This window comes from Chiloscyllium plagiosum, unplaced genomic scaffold (genome assembly GCF_037043375.1).
Source record: "Chiloscyllium plagiosum isolate Xiang-an unplaced genomic scaffold, Cpla_swu_hap1 HiC_scaffold_1, whole genome shotgun sequence".
Taxonomy (NCBI): Eukaryota; Metazoa; Chordata; class Chondrichthyes; order Orectolobiformes; family Hemiscylliidae; genus Chiloscyllium; species Chiloscyllium plagiosum.
The window spans coordinates 169,299,864-169,323,801 of NW_028270139.1; the positions used below are offsets into that span (position 1 = coordinate 169,299,864).

At 46.1% G+C, this 23,938-nt stretch overlaps 1 protein-coding gene across 1 annotated transcript in view; it reads left to right on the top strand.

The window, feature by feature from the left end:
- The window catches only part of LOC148152293 (disintegrin and metalloproteinase domain-containing protein 12-like), a 236,154-nt gene that overhangs the window by 161,333 nt on the left and 50,883 nt on the right, over positions 1–23,938 (top strand). The gene's annotated exons all lie outside the window — the stretch shown is intronic.

The following is a 23,938-nucleotide window of genomic DNA, read 5'->3' on the forward strand; positions in this document are numbered from 1 at the left end:
TCAAAAATGCAGCTTTTCTGCAGAAATCCTCCTTTGACAACTCATGCGGTTCATTCAGTTCCTCAAAAAGTCTTGTGACTTGTTTTTGCAAAGATAAGTTTTACAACTATTTGTCCTTGTGACAACCAGCACACGTTAGAATGATGTGGCAGACCCACACTGAATGTTGCAAAATTGGCGATACCGTGATACATTTGCTCAAATTTTGTTCACAATACTTAGAACTTTCTTTCATGTGTCACTTAAAACAGTAGATTTGGCACAGAGATGCTGTTATGCAAAACACAATGAAAGGAAATCAAAGTATCCGGATCTGGTAATTCTTCTTGTAGTAACGCACACAAATCCTTCACGTTTACTCTCACAGAAGGTGCACTGTCTGTGCATACACTTACTAAGTTATATAAATTCACTTTCGCTTCACGGCATTTTTCTTTGACGATAGTGAAGATGTCGATTTCATGTATCCTCACCGTAAGGGCACCCAAAGCTCATGGCAATCAAAATCCACAGTTATAATACAAATTAAAAACTAACACTTGCATTGAGTCAGTAATGTCAGTGTATTCATCCAGGGCTATCATATAATAAATGTCTTGGCTTTGGCATATTGTATGAAGCTGTTCTGTTACATTTAAGGGCTAATTCATGGTGCTGACCAGTTATGATCCTTCTTGAAAGAAATAGTTGTTTGTGCTTATTAACTTTAAAGATCTTACAGCTTTAACAATGCATTCTCTTATGATTTCCACATGGCTTAATTGCTTACCTCTGCTTCCAAGTTTATATGTTACTTCATATGTTACATCACCTCAGTGATGTCAGTCCCTCGTCCTGACATTGTTTTAAATTCTTGCTGCTGCTTTTGATCTTTCATTTTCTTAAGTGCAGACTTTCAGTGTTCCCCTTCCAGTTTAGTATATTTGTGGTCTTGACGAATAGTATATTGCTGATGTGCCTTGTATTTCTTCACTGTTGCAATTATGGCATTCCAGAGTAATCTTATCTTTCACAGCCACGACATAATACTGCAGTTCCCAATTCTTCATTAAATGCTTTGTTCTCTTCCTTTAATGTTCTTAGTTTTTGGCACACAGATTTATAAAGGCAGATTTAGTATTTGTGGAAAAATAGGCAGAAGGCCTGAACTAGCACCCCAAAAGGCCACAGGTTCCTACCCCGGTTTAGTTGGACTCTTTTGCTTGTGATGTCTGCATCCCGGCAATGACATGCTGGCCGAGATTCTGAAGGATGTTTTACCAGTATAACCGGGGCTTGGCTTTGTTTTGGTGTTTTGTCAGTCCTGATAAAGAGTCCCCACCTGAAATATCGACCCCTCCCCAGCTCCTCTGATGCTGCTTGCCCTGCTGTGCTTTTCCAGCTCCACACTTTATCGACATTGATTCTCCAGGATCTGCAATCTTCACTATGTCCAAGTTCCCCAAGTTCAGTCAGACTAGCAAGGGCGTCCACTTCCCTTGGAATACCCTGCAAATCAGAGACTCCATTTGCCACATTTTCCAATTAAAAACTCACAGGCTTCTGTCAATCACCTTACCCAAGTCAAACATCCCAATACGGATTCCCCCGATTCTCTAATTTGTGAGTAAAACTGGTAGTGTCCCAGCTGATAGTTTGGGATTGTAATATACCTTAACTATGTCCATCAGGGAAGGGTAGGCTCCTAATGACAGAAAGATTTGCAGCTGCACAAGCTGTCAGCAGAGTTACTTGTTGTTTTGTTTCTGCCACAATGTCATTTGCCCAGAAGTAAATAACACATTCTTTCCAGCTACTGGGCCCAGTCCTTGATGGCATGGTAGAATGAGTCAAAACTTCTTAAACAAAAGCATGGTATAAGAAATGCTTACCATAACTACTGTTACAAGTAAGTTTCTTCAGTATCATGCTTTCCTGCTGTCACTACTGAAGTAACTCCACAAAGGCCAGTATCTGTCACCGTGTCACCCTCTACTTACACACGAGCAGTCCTTGACGGTAGTGCTTCCTCATTCAGTCAGGTACCAGATTGGCAGTATCTCTGACACTCACCCTTTTTATCTGTCAGCCAGGGCTCCCTGATTGGGCCAGATTAATATCCCCAATCAGGAAGCTCATATTTGATGATGTCTAGCTGGCTTACTTTGTTACAATCACCACAGAATTGAGGATTTCCACCTCAACCACCAAACTAGACATTGAGTTCCACACAGTGGCCACCATCTGGGTAGAAAGGTTTATCCTTATGTCCCCTCTAATCCCTTCATTGCTTCAGAGGTTCTGACAGCTGGCTGTGAGGGAGCTGGATCAGTATCAAGGACCTTCCCATGTGAATAAGGGGTGACTTGGTGATGGGATACCGGCCTCTGTGGAGTTATTTCAGCGGCGACAAGAGAAAAGCACGCTTCTTGAGAAATTCACTTGCAACAGTTGTATTTATGTTGGGGTAAGCATTTTTGGCATCATGCTGTTATTTGGGAAGCTTTACTTGTTTGATCCTGCTGTTGAAGACTGTGCCCAGTATGTGGAAAGAGACATTTTTCCAGGCAAACAACAGTTGGACAGATGAAAAGCAACAAGTAATTCTCCTGGAAGCTTATGGACCCACAGCCTTTTCAGTTATTAGAAGCCTAACTTTCCCTAAAGCACCAGATACTAAAACCTTTCAAGAGCTGACGGATTTAGTTCGGGAATATCACGGCCCCAAGCCTTCTGTACTTCTGAGATGCTATTGGTATGACCATCCTCCACCTCCTCCATTGCCACAGTGAATCAGGCCACAAATTGGAGGAACAACACCTCACCTTCCACCTGGGCAGCCTACAGCCTGCAGGACCCAACACTGAGTTGTCCAATTTCAGATAACCTCCCCTTCCATCTCCTGACTCCCTTTCCAGCCCCTCCCCATCCCTGACCGACCCTTCCTTCCAGCCACCAACTGGATTCATTCCTCCCATCGACCAACCAGGTCATACCCTCTGCCTGTGTTCACCTATCCCTACCTCACCACCCCACCCCTCTTCCCAACCAAAACTCTCCTCCACCCCTACCCCTACCCCTACCCCTCCCTTTCTCTGCAGCTCCCCTTACCCTCTCCCCCAGTCCTGAAGACTGGTTATACCTGAAGCGTTGACTTCCCCATTGCCTGATGCTGCCTGGCTTGCTGTGTTCTTCCAGACTCCAGCTTGTCTACATTGGTTTTACTTGGGAATTCAAGAATTGGGAATTATGTCTCAGAATTTTTGACTAGATGAAGACGACAGGCAGAGACGTATAGGTTTGATTTAGCCTTTAATGAGATAGAACGTAGAACACAGAACAATACAGCACAGAACAGGCCCTTCGGCCCTCGATGTTGCGCGACCTGTGAACTATTCTCAGCTCGTCCCCCTACACTGTCCCAAAATAATCCATGTGCTTATCTAAGGATTGTTTAGATCTCCCTAATGTGGCTGAGTTGACTACATCGGCAGGTGGGGCATTCCACGTCCTTACCACTCTCTGCATAAAGAACCTGCCTCTGACATCAGTCTTAAATCTATCACCCCTCAATTTGTAGTTATGCACTCTCACATAAGCTGACGTCATCATCCTAGGAAAAAGTCTTTCTCTGTCTACTCTATCTAATCCTCTGATTATCTTGTATGTCTCTATCAAATCCCCCCTTAGCCTTCTTGTTTCCAATGAGAACAGACCCAAGTCTCTCAGCCTTTCCTCATATGATCTTCCCTCCAGACCAGGCAACATCCTGGTAAATCTCCTCTTCACTTTTTCCAATGCTTCCATATCCTTTCTGTAATGGGGCGACCAGAACTGTACACAATATTCCAAGTGTGGCCGCACCAGCGTTTTGTATAGTTGCAGCATGATACTGCGGTTCCGGGACTCAATCCCTCTACCAATGAAACCTAACACACCATATGCCTTCTTAACAGCACTATCCACCTGGTGGCAACTTTCAGGGATCTCTGCACATGGACTCCAAGATCCCTCTGCACATCCACACTACCAAGAATCTTTACATTGACCCAGTATTCTGCCATCCTGTTATTCTTCCCAAAGTGAATCACCTCACATTTAGAATGTTGAGAGACTGGTTGGTATGTGGGATTAAAGATGTAACCACACAAAAGCATTCACCGGATGAAGCCCAATGAGACTTCAAACAGGCACAACAGCTGACCTTATCTTTGGAAAATGCAGCAAGTGGAGCGTATGGATTGCAGCCTATTCTGATGGAAGTGGACACCCTCACCAGTCTGACTGAACTTAGGGAACACCACTTGAGTGAAGGCAATTACATAGCCTCACTCAGAATATATCCTGATCAGAGGGACTCTCAATTAGCCAACAGAAAAATCCAAAAGCAAAGCCAAGTCTCAGCCAAAGGGTTAAAATTTTCTTGAGGATCTTGGCCAGCAAGCCATTGTAGTTGCTGCTGGTATGTGGAAGTGAAATAACTTCCACATACCAGCTGATCGTGTTTTCCGGGTCCTGGAGGGGGAGGGGGAGCAGCCCGAAGTCGTGGTCCATATTGGCACCAACGACATAGGTAGGAGGAGTGCCGAGGATGTTAGACAGGCTTTCAGGGAGCTAGGTTGGAAGCTCAGAGTTAGAACGAACAGAGTTGTTGTCTCTGGTTTGTTACCCGTGCCACGTGATAGAGATTCGAGGAATAGGGAAAGAGAACACTTAAATGCGTGGCTACAGGGATGGTGCAGGAGGGAGGGATTCCGGTTTTTGGATAACTGGGGTTCTTTCTGGGGACGGTGGGACCGCTATAAACAGGATGGTCTACATCTGAACCTGAGGGGCACCAGTATCCTTGGGGGGAGGTTTGCTATTGCTCTTGGGGAGGGTTTAAACTAACTCTGCAGGGGCATGGGAACCCAGATTGTAGCTTCAGGGTGCAGGGCCTGGAGTGTAGGGAGGTTAGGAACATGGCATCAATTTCCAAGGAGGGTGTCTGTAAACAGGAAAGTGGCTTGAAGTGTGTATACTTCAATGCAAGAAGTATACGAAATAAGGTAGGTGAACTTGCAGCGTGGGTTGGTACCTGGGACTTCGATGTTGTGGCTATTACGGAGACATGGCTAGAACAGGGACAGGATTGGCTGTTGCAGGTTCCAGGATTTAAATGTTTTAGTAGGGTCAGAGGTGGGGGTAAAAGAGGGGGAGGTGTGGCATTGCTTGTCAAAGATAGTATTACAGTGGTGGAAAGGACGATGGATGAGGACTTGCCATCTGAGGTAGTTTGGGCTGAGGTTCGGAATAGGAAAGGTGAGGTCACCCTGTTAGGAGTCTTTTACAGGCCTCCCAATAGTCCTAGAAACGTAGAAGAAAGGATAGGGAAGGTGATTCAGGAGATGAGTGACAGTAATAGGGTGGTGGTTATGGGGGACTTTAACTTTCCTGATATTGATTGGGAAAGCTATAGCTCAAGTTCGTTAGATGGGTCAGTGTTTGTTCAATGTGTGCAGGAGAGTTTCCTGACACAATATGTAGACAGGCCAACAAGAGGTGAGGCCATACTGGATTTGGTTCTGGGTAACGAACCAGGCCAGGTGTTAGAATTAGAGGTAGGTGAGCACTTTGGGGATAGTGACCATAATTCGGTGATTTTTACTCTCGTGATGGAGAGGGATAAGTGTGTACTACAAGGCAAGAGTTATAGCTGGGGTCAGGGAAATTATGATGCGGTGAGGCATGACTTAGGATGTGTGGCTTGGAAAAGTAGACTCCAAGGCAAGAGTGTAAATGATATGTGGAGCTTGTTCAAGGAGCAACTATTGAGTGTCCTTGATAATTATGTACCTGTCAGGCAGGGAGGAAAGGGTCGTGCGAGGGAGCCGTGGTTTAATAAGGAATTGGAATCCCTTGTAAAATGGAAGAGGGCGGCCTATCTCAAGATGAGACGTGAAGGTTCAATTGGGGCGATTGAGAGTTATAGGGTAGCCAGGAAGGACCTGAAGAGAGAGCTAAGAGCAGCAAGGAGGGGACATGAAAGGTCCTTAGTCGGTAGGATTAGGGAAAACCCTAAGGCTTTCTATAGGTATGTTAGGAATAAAAGAATGACTAGGGTAGGAATAGGTCCAGTCAAGGATAGTAGTGGGAAGTTGCGTGTGGAGGCGGAAGAGATTGGGGAGACACTGAATGAATACTTTTCTTCAGTATTTACTCAGGAACAGGGCATTGTCGTCGATGTGAATACTGAGTCACAAATAAGTAGAATGGATGGCTTTGAGGTATGTAGAGAAGAGGTGTTGGAAATCCTGGAAAAGGTGAAAATAGATAAGTCCCCTGGGCCTGATGGCATTTATCCTAGGATTCTCTGGGAAGCAAGGGAGGAGATTGCAGAGCCATTGGCCTTGATTTTTATGTCCTCTTTGTCTACAGGAGTAGTGCCAGAAGACTGGAGGATAGCAAATGTGGTTCCCTTGTTCAAAAAGGGGAGTAGGGATAACCCTAGTAACTATAGGCCGGTGAGTCTCACTTCTGTTGTGGGCAAAGTCTTAGAGAGAATTGTAAGGGATAGGATTTATGCACATCTGGATAGGAATAATGTGATCAAGGATAGTCAGCATGGTTTTGTGAAGGGCAGGTCGTGCCTCACAAACCTTATTGAATTCTTTGAAAAGGTGACGAAGGAGGTTGATGAGGGGAAAGCGGTAGATGTGGTATATATGGATTTTAGTAAGGCGTTTGATAAGGTTCCCCATGGTAGACTACTGCAGAAAATACGGAGATATGGCATTGAGGGTGAGTTGGAGGTTTGGATTAGGAATTGGCTGGATGGAAGAAGACAGAGGGTAGTAGTTGATGGCAAAGTTTCTTCATGGAGTGCCGTCACTAGCGGTGTTCCGCAAGGATCTGTTTTGGGACCATTGCTGTTTGTCATTTTTATAAATGACCTGGAAGAGGGGTTAGAAGGTTGGGTGAGCAAGTTTGCGGATGATACGAAAGTCGGAGGAGTTGTTGACAGTGAGGAAGGATGTGGCAGGTTACAGCAGGATATAGAGAAGCTGCAGAGCTGGGCAGAAAGGTGGCAAATGGAATTCAATGTAGCTAAATGTGAGGTGATTCACTTTGGGAAGAATAACAAAAAGATGGGGTACTGGGCTAATGGTCGGATACTTGGTAGTGTGGATGAGCAGAGGGATCTTGGTGTCCATGTACACAGATCTCTGAAAGTTGCCACCCAGGTAAATAGTGCGGTGAGGAAGGCATATGGCGTACTGGCTTTTATTGGTAGAGGAATTGAGTTCCGGAGTCCTGAGGTCATGATGCAGTTGTATAAAACTCTGGTGCGGCCGCATCTGGAATATTGTGTGCAGTTTTGGTCGCCATACTATAGGAAGGATGTGGAGGCACTGGAACGGGTGCAGAGGAGGTTTACCAGGATGTTGCCTGGTATGGAAGGAAGATCGTATGAGGATAGACTGAGACACTTGGGGCTGTTTTCATTAGAGAAAAGAAGGTTTAGGGGTGACTTGATTGAGGTGTACAAGATGATTAGGGGGTTAGATAGGATTGACAGTGTGAACCTTTTCCCGCGTATGGAGTCGGGTATTACAAGGGGGCATAGCTTTAAATTAAGGGGGGGTAGATATAGGACTGAAGTTAGGGGTAGGTTCTTCACTCAGCGAGTCGTAAGTTCATGGAATGCCCTGCCAGCAGCAGTGGTGGACTCTCCCTCTTTATGGGCATTTAAGCGGGCATTGGATAGGTATATGGAGGATAGTGGGTTAGTATAGGTTAGGTGGGCTTGGATCGGCGCAACATCGAGGGCCAAAGGGCCTGTACTGCGCTGTATTCTTCTATTCTATTCTATTCTATTCTAACTCATACGCTGGTATATAGGCGAGTGCATACCCTGGAGAATTTACCTACATCTGGTTTGGAACAGTTAAACAGCTTAACAACGTCCAAATTAGAACCCAGCAAAATTCTCCCCGTGTCTGCGTGGGTTTCCTCCGGGTGCTCCGGTTTCCTCCCACAGTCCAAAGATGTGCAGGCCAGGTGAATTGGCCATGCTAAATTGCCCGTAGTGTTAGGTAAGGTGTAAATGTAGGGGTATGGGTGGGTTGCGCTTCGGCAGGTCGGTGTGGACTCATAGAACATAGAACATAGAACAAGATCCACAAACAGGACTGTCTGGGCAGACCCATTGTTTCTGCCTGTTCTTGCCCCATAGGACTCACTCTTCCTACCTCAACTGGACTTTTTCTCCCCTTATCCAGTCCATGACCAGTTACATCTTCGATTCTTCTGATGCTTCACATCAATTTCAGAATTTCCAGTTTACAGGGTTCAGCCACCTCCCCATTACCAAGGACATGCAACCCCTTTACATGTCCATCCCCCACCAAGATGGTCTCAGGGTTTTCAACTCCTTCCTGAAAAGAACCTGAATCACACCCACTCACCTCCCTCCTCTGCTTGGCCAAGCTCGCTATAAACAACCTCTCTGTTAACTCCTCCCATTTTCTTCAGGTCAAAAGTGTGGCCACTGTGATCCGCATGTGCCCCAGTTAAGCCTGGGGTACGTAGAAGATTCCTTGTTCCAATCCAACTTGAGTCCCTCCCCACAACTCTATCCGGTACATTAACCACATCATCAGGGCTACTTTCTTCCCTCATTCCAAACTGGAAACATTTATGAATTTCACTTCCAATTTCCACTCTGCACTCAGCTTCACCTGGTCCATCTCCAACTCGTCCCTTGCCTTACTCAACATCTTTGTTTCCATTTCTGGGGATGGACTGGCCACCAATACACACTACAAACCCACTGACTCCCACAGTTAGCTCAACTATGCATTCTCACACCCTGCAAGGGCTCCATCCTATTCTTGCAGTTTCTCCATCTCCATCAATTCTGACAATTCCATCTCCTTGGGGAATGGGTTGGGGGATGGGTTGGGGGATGGCCTTAGAAATGTATATCTTTTTCCTCAACCTGGATTCTCTGCTACCAGGACCCTTGGCCATGTTTGACCCATCTCTCACACATCTGCCCTCACCCCTTCTCTTCCCTCCCACAATAATGATAGGCCCCCCTTGTCCTTGTTTATCATTCCACCAGCCTCTGCATCCAAAGGATTATAAACTACCATTTCCATCCCCTCCAATAGGATGCCCTCCCCTTGCTAGCATTCTGCTGCTAAACATGGAAAATGTCTCCAACAATTTCTGTTCTTGTTGCTACCTCTTATTTTCGGGAGAACTGAATGAAAAATAGGGAGTTTATGCTTCAGTTATCCAGAGTTTTGGTGTCAACATTGCTGAACTACTGTGTACAGTGCTGGTGCCCCTGTCATTAAGGAACAATGTTGTTCCGCCTCAATGGAAATCAAGCCCTGCTGTTCCCCGAATTATCACGAGAGTTAATTGTTAAAAGTTTTGAAACTGTATACAGAATTCCCTAATTTGCGTGGTTGACAGAAAACACAGACCTAGTTTCAGTACTTTACAAGAGTAACTATTTATTACAAATAAGTGAACTCAAGCTACAGGGAACCAATTATGAAATGACCGCATACAACTCTATACTCTCAGCATACTGTTATGGTTAGTGGTGGGAAATACCCAGGAGGCGGTTCAGTGATCTCTGCTGACAGGGATTGCTGAGTCTAGATTAGAGTGGTACTGCAAAAGCACAGCAAGTCAGGCAGCATCCGAGGAGCAGGAAAATCAACATTTCGGGCAAAAGCCCTTCATCATTCCTGCTCCTCGGATGCTGCCTGACCTGCTGTGCTTTTCCAGCACCATTCTAATCTAGACTCTGATTTCCGGCATCTGCAGTCCTCACTTTTGCCAAGGGATTGCTGAGATGATACTTGCGCTTATCAGAACCTTTCTGCTTAGTCTCCCTTATTAAGATACTTTTACTTGATTGCAGGAAACACAGTATCTCTTAAAGTTCTTTGGGTTTAAATGGGGATGTAGTACCAGAGCTATCACTGGGTCATGGTTGAGGGAAGGGGCAGGATTGACGGCTCAATATTCCAGGAGACAGGATTTTCAAGTGAGCTAGGGAAGGAGGTAAAACGAAGATGTGTGGTAATCTTGATCAGATAACAGCAGTAAGGAGAAAAGACATCTTAGAACGCTCTTCAAATGAAGCTGAATAGGTAGAACTAAAAAGCAAGAAGGCAAAACCATATTGTTGCTAGGGCCCTAACAGCCCAAAAAAGAAAGAAGAGCAGATATGTCAGCACATTTCAGAGAGGTGTAAAAATAGCAGAGTTCAAACTCACACAACACCAAGTCATAGGCCAAGAGGTTTACTTGAAAGTACGAGCTTTCAGAGCATTGCAGACTTGATGGGTCGAATGACTTAATTCTGCTTCTATATGGAATGAAAAATATGTTGCTGGAAAACATATTTTCGGGACACCCACACCAATCAACCACACCGCCCCGTGGCCCAACATTTCAACTCCCCCTCCCACTCTGCCGAGGATATGGAGGTCCTGGGCCTCCTTCACCGCCGCTCCCTCACCACCAGACGCCTGGAGGAAGAACGCCTCATCTTCTGCCTCGGAACACTTCAACCCCAGGGCATCAATGTGGACTTCACTAGTTTCCTCATTTCCCCTTCCCCCACCTCACCCCAGTTCCAAACTTCCAGCTCAGCACTGTCCCCATGACTTGTCCTACCTGCCTATCTTCTTTTCCACCTATCTACTCCACCCTCTCCTCCCCGACCTATCACCTTCATCCCCTCCCCCCACTCACCTATTGCACTCTTTGCTACTTTCTCCCCATCCCCACCCTCCTCTAGCTTATCTCTCCACGCGTCAGGCTCTCTGCCTTTATTCCTGATAAAGGGCTTTTGCCCGAAACATCGATTTTCCTGCTCCTCAGATGCTGCCTGAACTGCTGTGTTTTTCCAGCTCCACTGATCCAGAATCTGGTTTCCAGCATCTGCAGTCATTGTTTTTATCTATGAATATCGGAGGGTTGATCACTAAGTTCATGGATGATACAAAAAATGGTGAGGTAATAAATCGTGAGGATGATTTCCTTAGAATACAGGAGGATATAGATGGGTTGGTCAGATGGACTGATCAGTGGCAAATGGAATTTAATCCACATAAATATGAGGTGATTCACCTGGGCTGCACAAACAAGGCAAGGGAATACATGCTGAATGGTAGGATCCTGAGAAACACTAAGGATCAGAGGGATCTCAGTGTGCATATCCACCAGTCCCTTCAGGTAACAAGGTAGGTATTTAAAGAGGTGAAGAAGGCACATGGTCTACTTGCCTTTATTAACTGAGACATAGAGGTTAAGAGCAGGAAGTCATGCTTAAACTGTATAAAATACTGAATAGGACACAGCAAAGAGTATTGTGTGCAGTTCTGGAGCCTGTGTGATAGGAGGGATGTGATTGCACTGGAAAGGGTGCAGAGGAGATTTACCAGGATGTTGCATCACTGGACGGTTTTAGCAATGAAGAGAGAATGGACAAACTGGGGTTCCTCACCTTGAAGGAGACTGAGATAATTGATTATTTGGTTAATTGGTTAAATGCCTTTCCTCTGGGGCTCGGAGTTTTCTGGTAAGTCCACCCCCAAACCTGTCCAACACCACGCCCAGACACCAAACCTGTCTAACAACACCCCACACCCGCAAACCTGTCCAACACCACCCCCCACCCCCAACCCCGTCCAACACCACCCCCCGCCCCCCCAAACCAGTCCAACACCACCCCCCACCCCCAAACCAGTCCAACACCACCCCCCACCCCCAAACCTGTCCAACACCTCCCCCTGTCCCCAAACCCGTCCTCCTCTAGCTTATCTCTCCACCCTTCAGGCTCTCTGCCTTTATTTCTGATGAAGGGCTTTTGCCTGAAACGTCGATTTTACTGCTCCTCGGATGCTGCCTGAACTGCTGTGCTTTTCCAGCTCCACTGATCCAGAAATTGCTTTGAAAACTGTCTCCCTGTCCCCCCACTTCACTCTTATTGTCTCCATCACCTTCCAGTACTCCCAAATGAGGCTGTTGTTCCTCTTTATCCTTTTCTCCGCAATGATACCTTTCCAATGTCTGCATGTGACATTACTGATGCTTCTTCCAACGATAAGGAGTATTTATCAGATAATTCACTTTACTGGCCTTCCTAATTATTTAGTTTGGGCCACTGAAATTCACTTTGAGGTTCACTTTGTAAAGACAACACTACGGGTATTTCATCTCCCACTGGAAACATTCTATTACTGATGGATTTTCTGTCTTGCCTTTCATTTTCCCTTTCAAGTGCTCTTAAGCTACCTTAATGCTCCCGTGAATCTTTCTAGAAACATGGACATGCAATTCAACGTTGAGAGTTCTTCCTTTTTAGTTCAAGAACTCCTCCCTCCTCAATGTCAATGGACCTCTGGTCTCATGACCTTAAATCAATTCAAATGAGCTAAACCCAGTAGATTGCATACTGTAAGTATTCACGAAATGTACTGCCTGGAAATGAGGTGGATCAGCTTCAATTGAGCCACTCAGGAGGGCATTTGGATAATTATTTGGTAATTTAAAGTTCGGGTTGATTACGAATTGGGATTTCCTACCCCATATTTTACAGAACTACACTAGCTCTTTCTGAAGGCTTGGCCATGTAAAATACTTGTTGATAGATGTTTGTGTTTTCTGTGTTCATGCTGTTGAATGTTTATGTGCTACTCGCAATAACTCCTTACAATATTTGGGCTATTTGACGAACAACCGCCCACTCTACTTCGGCAGATCTCCAAGGAAGTCTCTAATTCCTGTTCAGAATTCTGCTCTTTAGATAAGAACACGCTGGAAACCCTCAGCTTCAGTGTGAGTTGTCTGTGCTAATTTACTTAACTCTGGATCTGTTTCCAGAATTTCAGTTAACAAAGAGATGGTATATGCTTGTTTTGGATTAATAAAATCCAGCTCATTATTCATTCCTAAATCCAATATTGCCTGTCCCCTTGTTGCATCCAGGATATGTTGCTGCAGGAAGCTGTCCTGGACATACTCCAGAAATTCATACATTTCTGACTGGTGCTTCTGTGCCTAATCTCTGTTAAAGCTAAAATCTCTCCCTAATGACACACATTTGCCTAATTTCTGCAATTATATGATCCGGTCCTTCAGATCTACTAGCAGCTGTATTACAGTTTTACAACCTGTTCGTCAGTTCTACTAAATGCCCTCTCCTCATTGTATCCTCCCTGAAATAATTTTGTTTCTAATCAGTAAGGCTACTCCACATCATTTGCAGTTCCCTGTCCTTGAAATCTTATAACCTGACGCATTTCCAATCCTTACCATCCTGAAGCTATGCTTCAGTAATGCTCATTATAGCATAATTCCCAATTTAAGTTCATTTAATTTATTCCTTGTGCTTTATGCATTTGGCCATACACTGGAACCTGCTCCTTGGCACCAATGCTTTATTCAGCTGTTTATAATTACTCTCTTCCAGTTTAATCAATACATTTCTTACAGTTTTGCCAATATCTGGCATACCTGAAGTAGGATTCCTGTTTCTTTACTCTCTGTCATGTTACCTGATTTTGAAACTGTATTGACTTCCTCTGAACCATCCCCCACATTTACTAGCTGAAAATGTGTTGCTGGAAAAGCGCAGCAGGTCAGGCAGCATCCAAGGAGCAGGAGATTCCTGAAGAAGGGCTCTTGCCTGAAACGTCTATTCTCCTGCTCCTTGGATGCTGCCTGACCTGCTGCGCTTTTCCAGCAACACATTTTTCAGTGCAGTCCTCAGTTTCTCCCACATTTACTAGGTCAAAGGTCACATGACTCCAGATTATAGTCCAGCAGGTTTATTTGAAAGTACAAGCTTTCAGACAGCTACCTGACGAAGGGACAGCACTCCGAAAGCTTGTACACCCAAATAAACCTGCTGGACTACAACCTGGTGTGGTGTAATTTTTAACTTAAATACACCTGATGGACTATAGCCTGGTGTTGTGTGACGTTTGACCTTGTTCACCCCAGTCTAACACTGGCACCTCCACATCATGGCCACTATCCACATTTACAGTGACCACTCTACTTAGGACAAGGACATTGGTCCCAGATTGGTTCAGGTGGAGTGTGTCCCAATGGTATTCTTCCTGTCCCAACACTAATGCTAATGCCCCACAAAATGAAGCCCTCTTTCCCACACCTCTCCTTTAGCTAGACATTTACTTCCCAAATGTTCTCATCTCTATGAGTTACTGATCTTTAATTTTGTTCCTAATTCCTGATATTCCTCAAAGAGGACATCTTGCCTACTCTTGCTGATATTGTTGGTCCCCAACAATTGGATTCTCCCCCTTCCCACTGTAATATCCTTTCAGTCCAGTTGGAGATGTCCCTTACCTTGGCACCAAGTAGGCCACAGACCATGTGGGACTCTCGATCCTGATTACACAGGCTGCTCTCTGTAGTGCCCTTTGGTCTACCTGTGCTGACCAACAAATGCAAAATTACACCCGTCCCATTTACCTGCACCTGGTCCTTAGCTTCCTATGCCCTGGCATTTTAAATACTCATTGAGATGCTTCTTAAATATTAGATTAGATTCCTTACAGTATAGAAACAGGCCATTTGGCTCAACAAGTCCACACAGACCCTCTGAAGAGTAACCCACCTAGACCCATTCCCCTATCCTACATTTCCCTCTGACTAATGCACCTAACACTACGGGCAATTTAGCATGGCCAGTTCACCTAACCTGCACATCTTTGGACTGTGGGAGGAAACCCACGCAGACACGGGGAGAATGTGCAAACTCTACACAGACAGTCACTAAAGGCAGGAATCGAACCCGGGTCCTTGGTGCTGTGAGGCAACAATACTAACCACTGAGCCACCGTGCTGGCCCTGCCTCCACCACCTTCTTAGGCAACAAATTCCATATATCTACCAGCTTCTGGTGAAAATCGTTGGGCTCGGATCGCCACTGAACAACTTGCTTCTCATTTTAAACTTATGCCCTCTGGCATTAGACACATCTGCCATGAGGAAGAGATTCTCATAACCTACCATGTCTGTGCCGAGCTTGTTCCTAAACCAGTCCCACCTGCCTGCACTGGGTTCACATTCCTGCAAACCTTTCCTATTCAGAAACTGATCCAACAGGCCTTTAAACATTGTTACTGTAACCTGCATCCACCACTTTCTCTGGCGACCATTCCACACATGAACCACCCACTGTGTAAAAAAAATTGCCCCTCACGTCCTTCTTAAATCTCTCTCCCCACAGCTTAAAGGTATGGCCCACTGGTTTTGAACTTCCTCGCACTTGGGAAAAGATCCTTTTCATTTACCCTACCCATGCCCCCTCCCCCACACCTCCTACATTGTAATGAAAACGTCCCAGTCTTTCCTGTCGATTCTTATATCTTTCTGATCAAGATGGCGGCAGATAATACACTCCAACCAGAGCTCCCACTCCTTCTGTTTTCTCTTTTGTTCCCCTTTGGTTTCAAGAGGGTCTCAACCTGATCTCCCAGCGGCTCAAGGTGGATCCCGGCCTGTTCTCCCAGCGGCTCATGGTGGATCCCGGCCTGATCTCCCAGCGGCTCATGGTGGATCCCGGCCTGTTCTCCCAGCGGCTCATGGTGTGTCCCAGCCTGGTCTCCCAGCGGCTCATGGTGTGTCCCAGCCTGGTCTCCCAGCGGCTCATGGTGTGTCCCAGCCTGGTCTCCCAGCAGCTCACGGTGGATCCCGGCCTGGTCACCCTGCAGCTCACGGTGGATCCCGGCCTGGTCTCCCTGCAGCTCATGGTGGATCCCGGCCTGGTCTCCCAGAAGCTCATGGTGGATCCCAGCCTGGTATCCCAGCGGCTCACGGTGGATCCCGGCCTGGTCTCCCGGCAGCTCATGGTGGATCCCAGCCTGGTCCCTTGGCAGCTCATGGTGGATCCCAGCCTGGTCCATCGGCAGCTCATAGTGGATCCCGGCCTGGTCTCCCAGCGGCTCATGGTGTGTCCCAGCCTGGTCTCCCAGCGGCTCATGGTGGATCCCGGCCTAGTCCCTCAGCGGCTCATGGTGTGTCCCGGCCTGGTCTCCCAGCGGCTCATGGTGGATCCCGGCCTGGTCTCCCAGCAGCTTATGGTGGATCCTGGCCTGTTCCCCCAGTGGCTCATGGTGTGTCCCAGCCTGGTCTCCCAGCGGCTCACAGTGGATCCCAGCCTGGTCTCCCAGCAGCTCACGGTGGATCCCAGCCTGGTCTCCCAGCGACTCATAGTGGATCCCGGCCTGGTCTCCCGGCAGGTCATGGTGGATCCCGGCCTGGTCTCTTGGCGGCTTTCAGCCTGGTCTCTTGGTGGTATGTCGGCCAGTCTGTCTGTGGTTAATGGCGAAGTCTGAGCTCGGTGTGTGAGTGTATCCTGCCCGGGCATGTTCTCGAGACACTGGGGAAGATTGGACAGATGGCAATTCCAACAACAGCGACAGCATCTGCGATAGCGGCATCGAGAACAGACAGCTGAGTAAGATATGCAGAGGACTCAGCGAGGACTGTTGAACTTATAACGTATTCCTTTATTTTTCTCGTTTAAACAATGAAAAACATTAGTAGAAACTAATGGAAGCTAGTTTATCGTACTACTTTGTACCTAAGCTTTTTTTTGTATCTAGCTACCTTGGTATTTAAGATGGTGCCATGTGTGGCGTCGTTATACACATTCCACTGTACTCCTGTACTTCTGTACTTGGGTACCCGTGACAATAAAATCTAAAATCTATCTCATGATGTTCCCCGCAACATCATGGTAAATGTTTTAAGAACCATCTCCAGTTTGATAATATCCTTTCTGTAGCAGGGCAACAAGAACCATACACTGTATGCATCTATGACCTAACCAATGTTTTATAAAGTTGTATTAAAACTTCCTTTCTCCTAAGTTCTACACTCCATTAATGAAGGCAAGCATCCCTTGTGCCTTCTTCCCCACCTTGTCTACCTGTGCTGACATCTTCAGGGATCTCTGAACTTTCACCAAGGTGTCTTTGTTCCTCAGTGAAACTTGAAAGAGTTCAGAAAGATTTACAAGGATGTTGCCAGGGTTGGAGGGTTTGAGCTATAGGGAGAGGCTGAACAGGCTGGGGCTGTTTTCCCTGGAGCGTCGGAGGCCGAGGGGTGACCTTATAGAGGTTTATAAAATTCTGAGGGGCATGGATAGGGTAAATAGACAAAGTCTTTTCCTGAGGTCGGGGAGTCCAGAACTAGAGGGCATAGCTTTAGGGTGAGAGGGGAAAGATGTAAAAGAGACCTAAGGGGCAACTTTTTCACACAGAGGGTGGTATGTGTATGGAATGAGCTGCCAGAGGATGTGGTGGAGGCTGGTACAATTGCAACATTTAAGAGGCATCTGGATGAGTATATGAATAGGAAGGGTTTGGAGGGGAATGGACTGTGTGCTGGCAGTTGGGACTAGATTGGGTTGGGATAGCTGGTCGGCATGGACAGGTTGGACCGAAGGGTCTGTTTCCATGCTGTACATCTCTATGACTCTGTGATTCTATGAGAGGCATGGATAGGGTAAAGAGACGAGGTCTTTTCCTCAGCGTAGAGGAGTCCAAAACTAGAGAGTATAGGTTTAAGGTGAGAGTGGAAAGATTTAAAAGGGACCTGAGGGGCAATGTTTTCATATAGAGGGTGGTGCATGTATGGAATGAACTGCCAAAGGAAATAGAACATAGAAAAGTACAGCACAGAGCAGAAAAGTACACCACGATATTGTGCCGAGATATTATCCTAATGTCAAATATAGTGACTTAACCTACACACCCCTCAACTCACTGCTATCCATGTGCATGACTAGCAGTCGCTTAAATGTCCCCAATGACTTTGCTTCCACCACCACAGCTGGCAACGCATTCCATGTATTTACAACTCTCTGTGTAAAGAACCTACCTCTGACGTCTGCTTTATACCTTCCTCCTAATATCTTCAAACTATGACTTCTCGTACCAGTCAATCCTGCCCTGGGGAAAAGTCTCTGGCTATTGACTCTATCTATTCAACTCATTATCTTGTACACCTTGATCAGGCCTCCTCTCTTCCTCCTTCTCTCCAGAGACAAAGGTCTGAGCTTATTCAACCTTTCTTCCTAAGGCAAGCCCTCCACTCCAGGCAGCATCCTGGTAAACCTTCTTTGCAGCCTCTCCAAAGCCTCTGTATCTTTCCTATAGTAGGGTGACCAGAACTGGACACAATATTCCAAGTGTGGTTTCACCAAGGACTTGTAGAGCTGCAGCAAAACCTCGCGGCTCTTAAACTCGATCCCCCTGTTAACGAAAGCCAAAACATCATACGCTTTCTTAACAACCCTATCCACTTGGGTGGCAACTTTGAGGGATCAATGTACTTGCACACCCAGATCCCTCTGTTCCTCCACACTGCCAAGAGTCCTGTCTTTAATCCTATAATCAGCATTTGAGTTCGATCTTCCAAAATGCATCACTTTGCATTTATCCAGGTTGAACTCCATCTGCCATTTCTCAGCCCAGCTCTGCATCCTGTCTATGTCATGCTGCAGCCTGCAGTCACCCTCTATACTATCGACGACACCTCCAACCTTTGTGTCATCTGCAAATTTACTAACCCACCCCTCAACCTCCTCATCCAAGTCATTTATAAAACTACAAAGAGCAGAGGCCCAAGAACAGAGCCCTGCGGCACCCCATGCAACACTGTCCTCCAGGCAGAATACTTCCCATCTACAACCACTCTCTGCCTTCTGTCAGCCAACCAATTCTGAATTCAGATAGCCAAATCTCCCCGTATCCCAAACTTCCTGACTTTATGAATGAGCCTACCCATGGGGAACGCTATCAAATGCCTTGTTAAAGTCCATATACAGCACATCCACTGCTCGACTGTCGTCGATCTGTCTTGACACCTTCTCAAAGAACTCAATAAGATTTGTGAGGCATGACCTGCCCCTCACATAGCCATGCTGACTGCCTTTAATCACGCTATGCTTTGCCAAATAGTCGTAAGTCCTATCCCTCAGAATTCTTTCCAAAACTTTGCTGACCACAGATGTAAGACTGACTGGTCTGTAATTGCCAGGGATTTCCCTATTCCCCTTCTTGAAAAGAGGAACAACATTCGCCTCCTTCCAATCCTCTGGTATGACTCCCGTGAAGAGTGAGGAGACAAATATCCTCGCCAGCGGCTTAGCAACCTCCTTTTTCACTTACCGGAGCAGCCTGGGATAAATCTGGTCTGGCCCTGGAGACTTACCAATCTTAATGGTGGAGGCTGGTACAATTACAAGGGCTGAAAGGGATATGGGCCAAATGCTGGCAAGATTAATTTAGGAAGTCTGGTTGGTATGGACAATTTGAACCAAAGGGTCTGTTTCCTTGCCATACATATCCATGCCATACATAGGCTGTATTCCCTAGGGAGAAACCATATACTGTGGATATCCTTCCCATATTAGACCTCCCAAAATGCATCACCTTGTACTTATCGGGATTAAATTTCATCTGTTATTGTTCTGCCTAATTTACCATCTGACCAATATCCTCCTCGATTACATCTTCCTCACAATTAACAACAGCACCAATTTTCATGTCATCTGGAACCTTACTAATGGTACCTTTTACATTCACAACCAAGTCATTAATGAAAACAGTAGCGGTCCCAGCACTGATTCCTGTGGTACGCCACTAGCCACAGGCTTCCAACTGCAAAAGCATTCCACCTTCATCGCCCTTTCCTTTCTGTTTGTAAGTCAAGTTTGGATCCAGTTTGTTAGCTTGCCTTTGATCACATGGGCTGATTTGAATTGAGTGAATTGAATGAGCTTTATTGTCATACGTACTCACGTGAGTACAGTGAAAAGTTTATAAGTGGCCACTTACAGCACCATCTTAGGTTCCTGGGTACAATCCTTGGTTACAGAATAGAGAAATGAATTAAAAAGAAGTTACATTCCAGCTATACACAGTCTAACCATAGGGCAGAACAACAAAAAGCAAAGTTAAAAAGGCAAACATCACCGTCCTTCCAAAGTCTCTCCACAGCAGACCGGTACAGGGGGCTACCATGTGGTCTGACCGCTCCCACCACGTTCTGCGCAGGGCCACTGGTCTGTAGCATCCTTGTTTCAGGTTGCTGGTCTTGCCTTTTGGACCAGCCATCCAAATGGACCTTGTCAAAGCCCTTGCTGAAGTCCATGTCATCCACTACCCTTTCCATCACTTTTTCTCAATTAAAGTAGTCAGACAGAATCTCTTTCTCTAACAAATCCATATTGATTATCTCTGATCAGTCCCTGTCTTTTCAAGTGTTGATTATTACTGTCCCTCAGAATGTTTTCCAGTAATTTCCTTACCATTGATGTCAAGACTAGCTAGTCTGTCATTACCTGGTCTATCCCTGCTGCCCTTCTTGAACAAAGCAACCACATTAGCTATCCTCCAGTTCTGCCACTTCATCTGTAGTCAATGAATTACTAAATATCACTGTCAGGGCCCCAGTAACATGTACCTTTGCTCCCATAGCAGCCGGGAGATATTTTATCAGGCCGTGAGAGTTTATGCACTTTTATGCCCACTAAAACATCTAACACCTCCTCCTTATTATTCTAAAAGTGACCAAGACCTCACAATCCTAACTGGTATTTCCGGCTACAATGCCTGTGAATACGGATGAGAAGTATTCATTTAAGACCTCACCCATGCCCACTGGCTCCTAGTATGCTTGTGCACATGTATGAATATGTATTATGACAATCATTCCCTGTCTATGAATGCTTGAATACACCAGTCCATTCCTGTAACCCTAAACAAAGTTTGTTTTGGGTGATTTTGGACTTCATGAACTGGTGGTTTAGGGGAAACACAAACCGGAGTCCAGAGTGTGGTGCTGGGAAAGCACAGCAGGTCAGGCAGCATCCGAGGAGCCGGAGAATCGACGTTTCAGGCTTAAGCCCTTCATTGGGACTTATGCCTGGAACATTGATCCTCCTGCTCCTCGGATGCTGCCTGACCTGCTGTGCTTTCCCAGCACCTCACTCTCGACTCTGATCTCCCGCATCTTCAATCCTCACTTCCTCCTAGAAAATACAGAGCAGCCTTTTTCAGTAGAAAAACTAACAAACAGAAGAAGAGAAATCATTTTACATCTCTCCCCATCCACAAGACAGCTTATGCTAAATTTTGTTTGATAATACTTCAGTAAAACATTTCATAAATCTTATGTTCATAGCTTTAAGGGATATTGAGATCTGGCAGAAAAGTGACATGAAGATCAAAAATCAAACATGATCTTGTTGAACCATTGGACAAGCTCAAAGGGCTGTGTGGTCCATTTATGTTTCTATTTCTTAGGATATTTCACAATTTGTACATGTAGAATGTAGGGAAGTTGTCTTTGTACTTTAGTCAATTTCTTTTCATTTCAATATTTCAAGCTGGAGTTCAGTCACCATGTGCAGTTGCCCCGGTGACAGCGTGTTTAGCTGCACATGGTGACAGATCTCCAACTGTGCCTTGACTTTCAGGGCAAGTTGGTCCCCAGTTTTGGCGAGTTGCAATCAAATAATTGTGGCCGGTGCACCTATCCTTTTTAATATGGAGAGACACCTCCTATGAATGAATGATTTGTTTATTATCACAAAAACCTTGAAGATAAAATAAAAAGTGTTTTTGTCTACACAATCCAATGCCATCTTCAGGTGCAACAAGGATAAAAAGAAATTATTTAAATAAGAGTTCATCTTCTATTCAAATTGGGGTCTCAAGCATGGCTTTCTGCAAGGTGTTCGGGTCTTCTTCGGGTCTCTCTGTAGGAACACCAACAACAACTCCAATGCCTGAGGACACCTCAACTCCATTACTACTGCCGCCTTGCTGACTCCACCAAGACTCCAGGCTCCACTTCAGGCACTGCCAGGAGTCCCTGCTCTGTGCAACACAATCAAGAGTTCAGGCTCCGGGCCTACCACTACAAGGATGGGAAAGCAAATCTTAGCACTTAATGGTAAGGTCCTAGGGAGCGTTGTTGAACAAAGAGACCTTGGCGTGCAGGTTCATAGCTCCTTGAAAGTGGAGTCGCAGGTAGATAGAACAGTGAAGAAGGCATTTGGTATGCTTTCCTTTATTGGTCAGAGCATTGAGTACAGGTGTTGGAAGGTCATGTTGTGGCTGTACAGGACATTGGTTAGGCCACTGTTGGAATATTGCATGCAATTCTGGTCTCCTTCCTATCGGAAAGATGTTGTGAAACTTGAAAGGGTTCAGAAAAGATTTACAAAGATGTTGCCAGGGTTGGAGGATTTGAGCTATAGGGAGAGGCTGAACAGGCTGGGGCTGTTTTCCCTGGAGCGTCAGAGGCTGAGGGGTGACCTTATAGAGGTTTACAAAATTATGAGGGACATGGATAGGATAAATAGGCAAAGTCTTTTCCCTGGGGTCAGGGAGTCCAGTACTAGATGCCATAGGTTTAGGGTGAGAGGGGAAAGATATAAAAGAGACCTATGGGGTAACTTTTTCACACAGAGGATAGTTTGTGTATGGAATGAGCTGCAGAGGAAGGGTGGAGGCTGGTACAATTGCAACATTTAAGAGGCATTTGGATGAGTATATGAATAGGAAGGGTTTGGAGGGATATGGGCCGGGTGCTGGCAGGTGGGACTAGATTGTGTTGGGATATCTGGTCAGCATGGACAGGTTGGACTGAAGGGTCTGTTTCCATGCTGTACATCTCTATGACTCTATGTCCACCAGGAGTCCAGGCTCCGGCCTACCTCTGCCAGGAGAAGAGTCCAGGCTCTGGGCCTACCACTACCAGGAGTCCCTGATCCATGCACGACTGCGACTGCCAAGTGCAACTACTGCTGCCAGGAGATTCCACTCTGGGCACAGCCACTGCCAAGTGCAGGCTCCGGGCATACACCACTAGGAGTCCCCAGTCTGGGCACTGCTATCACCAGAGTCCAGTCTCCGGGTCTACTGGTGCCAGGAGTCCAAGCACCAGGTCTACCACCTTCAGGGATCCACACTCTGGGCACCACCACCATCGCTAGGAGCCCTTGTCCATGCTGCCAACATTGTAGTCACCAGCCCACTGACACTGAAGAAGAAAGGAAAAAAAGAGAAAATAAGATGAAAAGTACAAAGAGAAAACAGTGCTGCCAACCTGGAATGGACAGGCTCCAACAAACCCGAACATTATTTACTGTGTTGGCCCCATCTTGAAACATAAGCAGCAAAATGGTGACTGTTGAATCTCCAAGTGGGATTTGGGGTTGCTCGGACAGGTCAGGGAGACCAATTCTCCATTGGAGACCTTGTGGGAAGTTTATTCTTAATTCATTCACGTGATGAGGGCATCACTGGCTGGGCAGCATTTATTGCTCGTCCCTGATTACCCAGAGGGCAGTTAAGAGTCAACCACATTGATGTGGGTCTAGAGCCACATGTAGGCCAGACCAGGTGAGGATGGCAGATTTCCTTTCCAAAAGGACGTTAGTGAACCAGTTGGGTTTTTCCAACAATCGACAATGGATTCATGGTCATCGTTAGACCATTAAAACTGAATTCAAACTCCAACATCTGCCATGGCAAGATTCAAACTGGTTTCCCAGAACATTGCCTGATTAACAGATCTCTAGATAAGGGTGGCACAGCGGTTAGTATTGCTTCCTCACAGCAAAAGCAATCCAGGTTCAATTCCAACTCCATCCCAGTTTGACACTGTTCCAACTGCATCCACTCTGATCCTGTTCCCAATGCAATTCCGATCTGATCCTGTTCCCAATGCAATCCCAATCTGGTCCTGTTCCCAATGCAATCCCGATCTGATCCTGGCCCCTATGCAATCCCAATCTGGTCCTGTTCCCAACTCCTTCCCAATCTGATCCTGGCCCCTATGCAATCCCAATCTGGTCCTGTTCCTGACTCCGATGCCATGGGTGGCTCACTGGTGA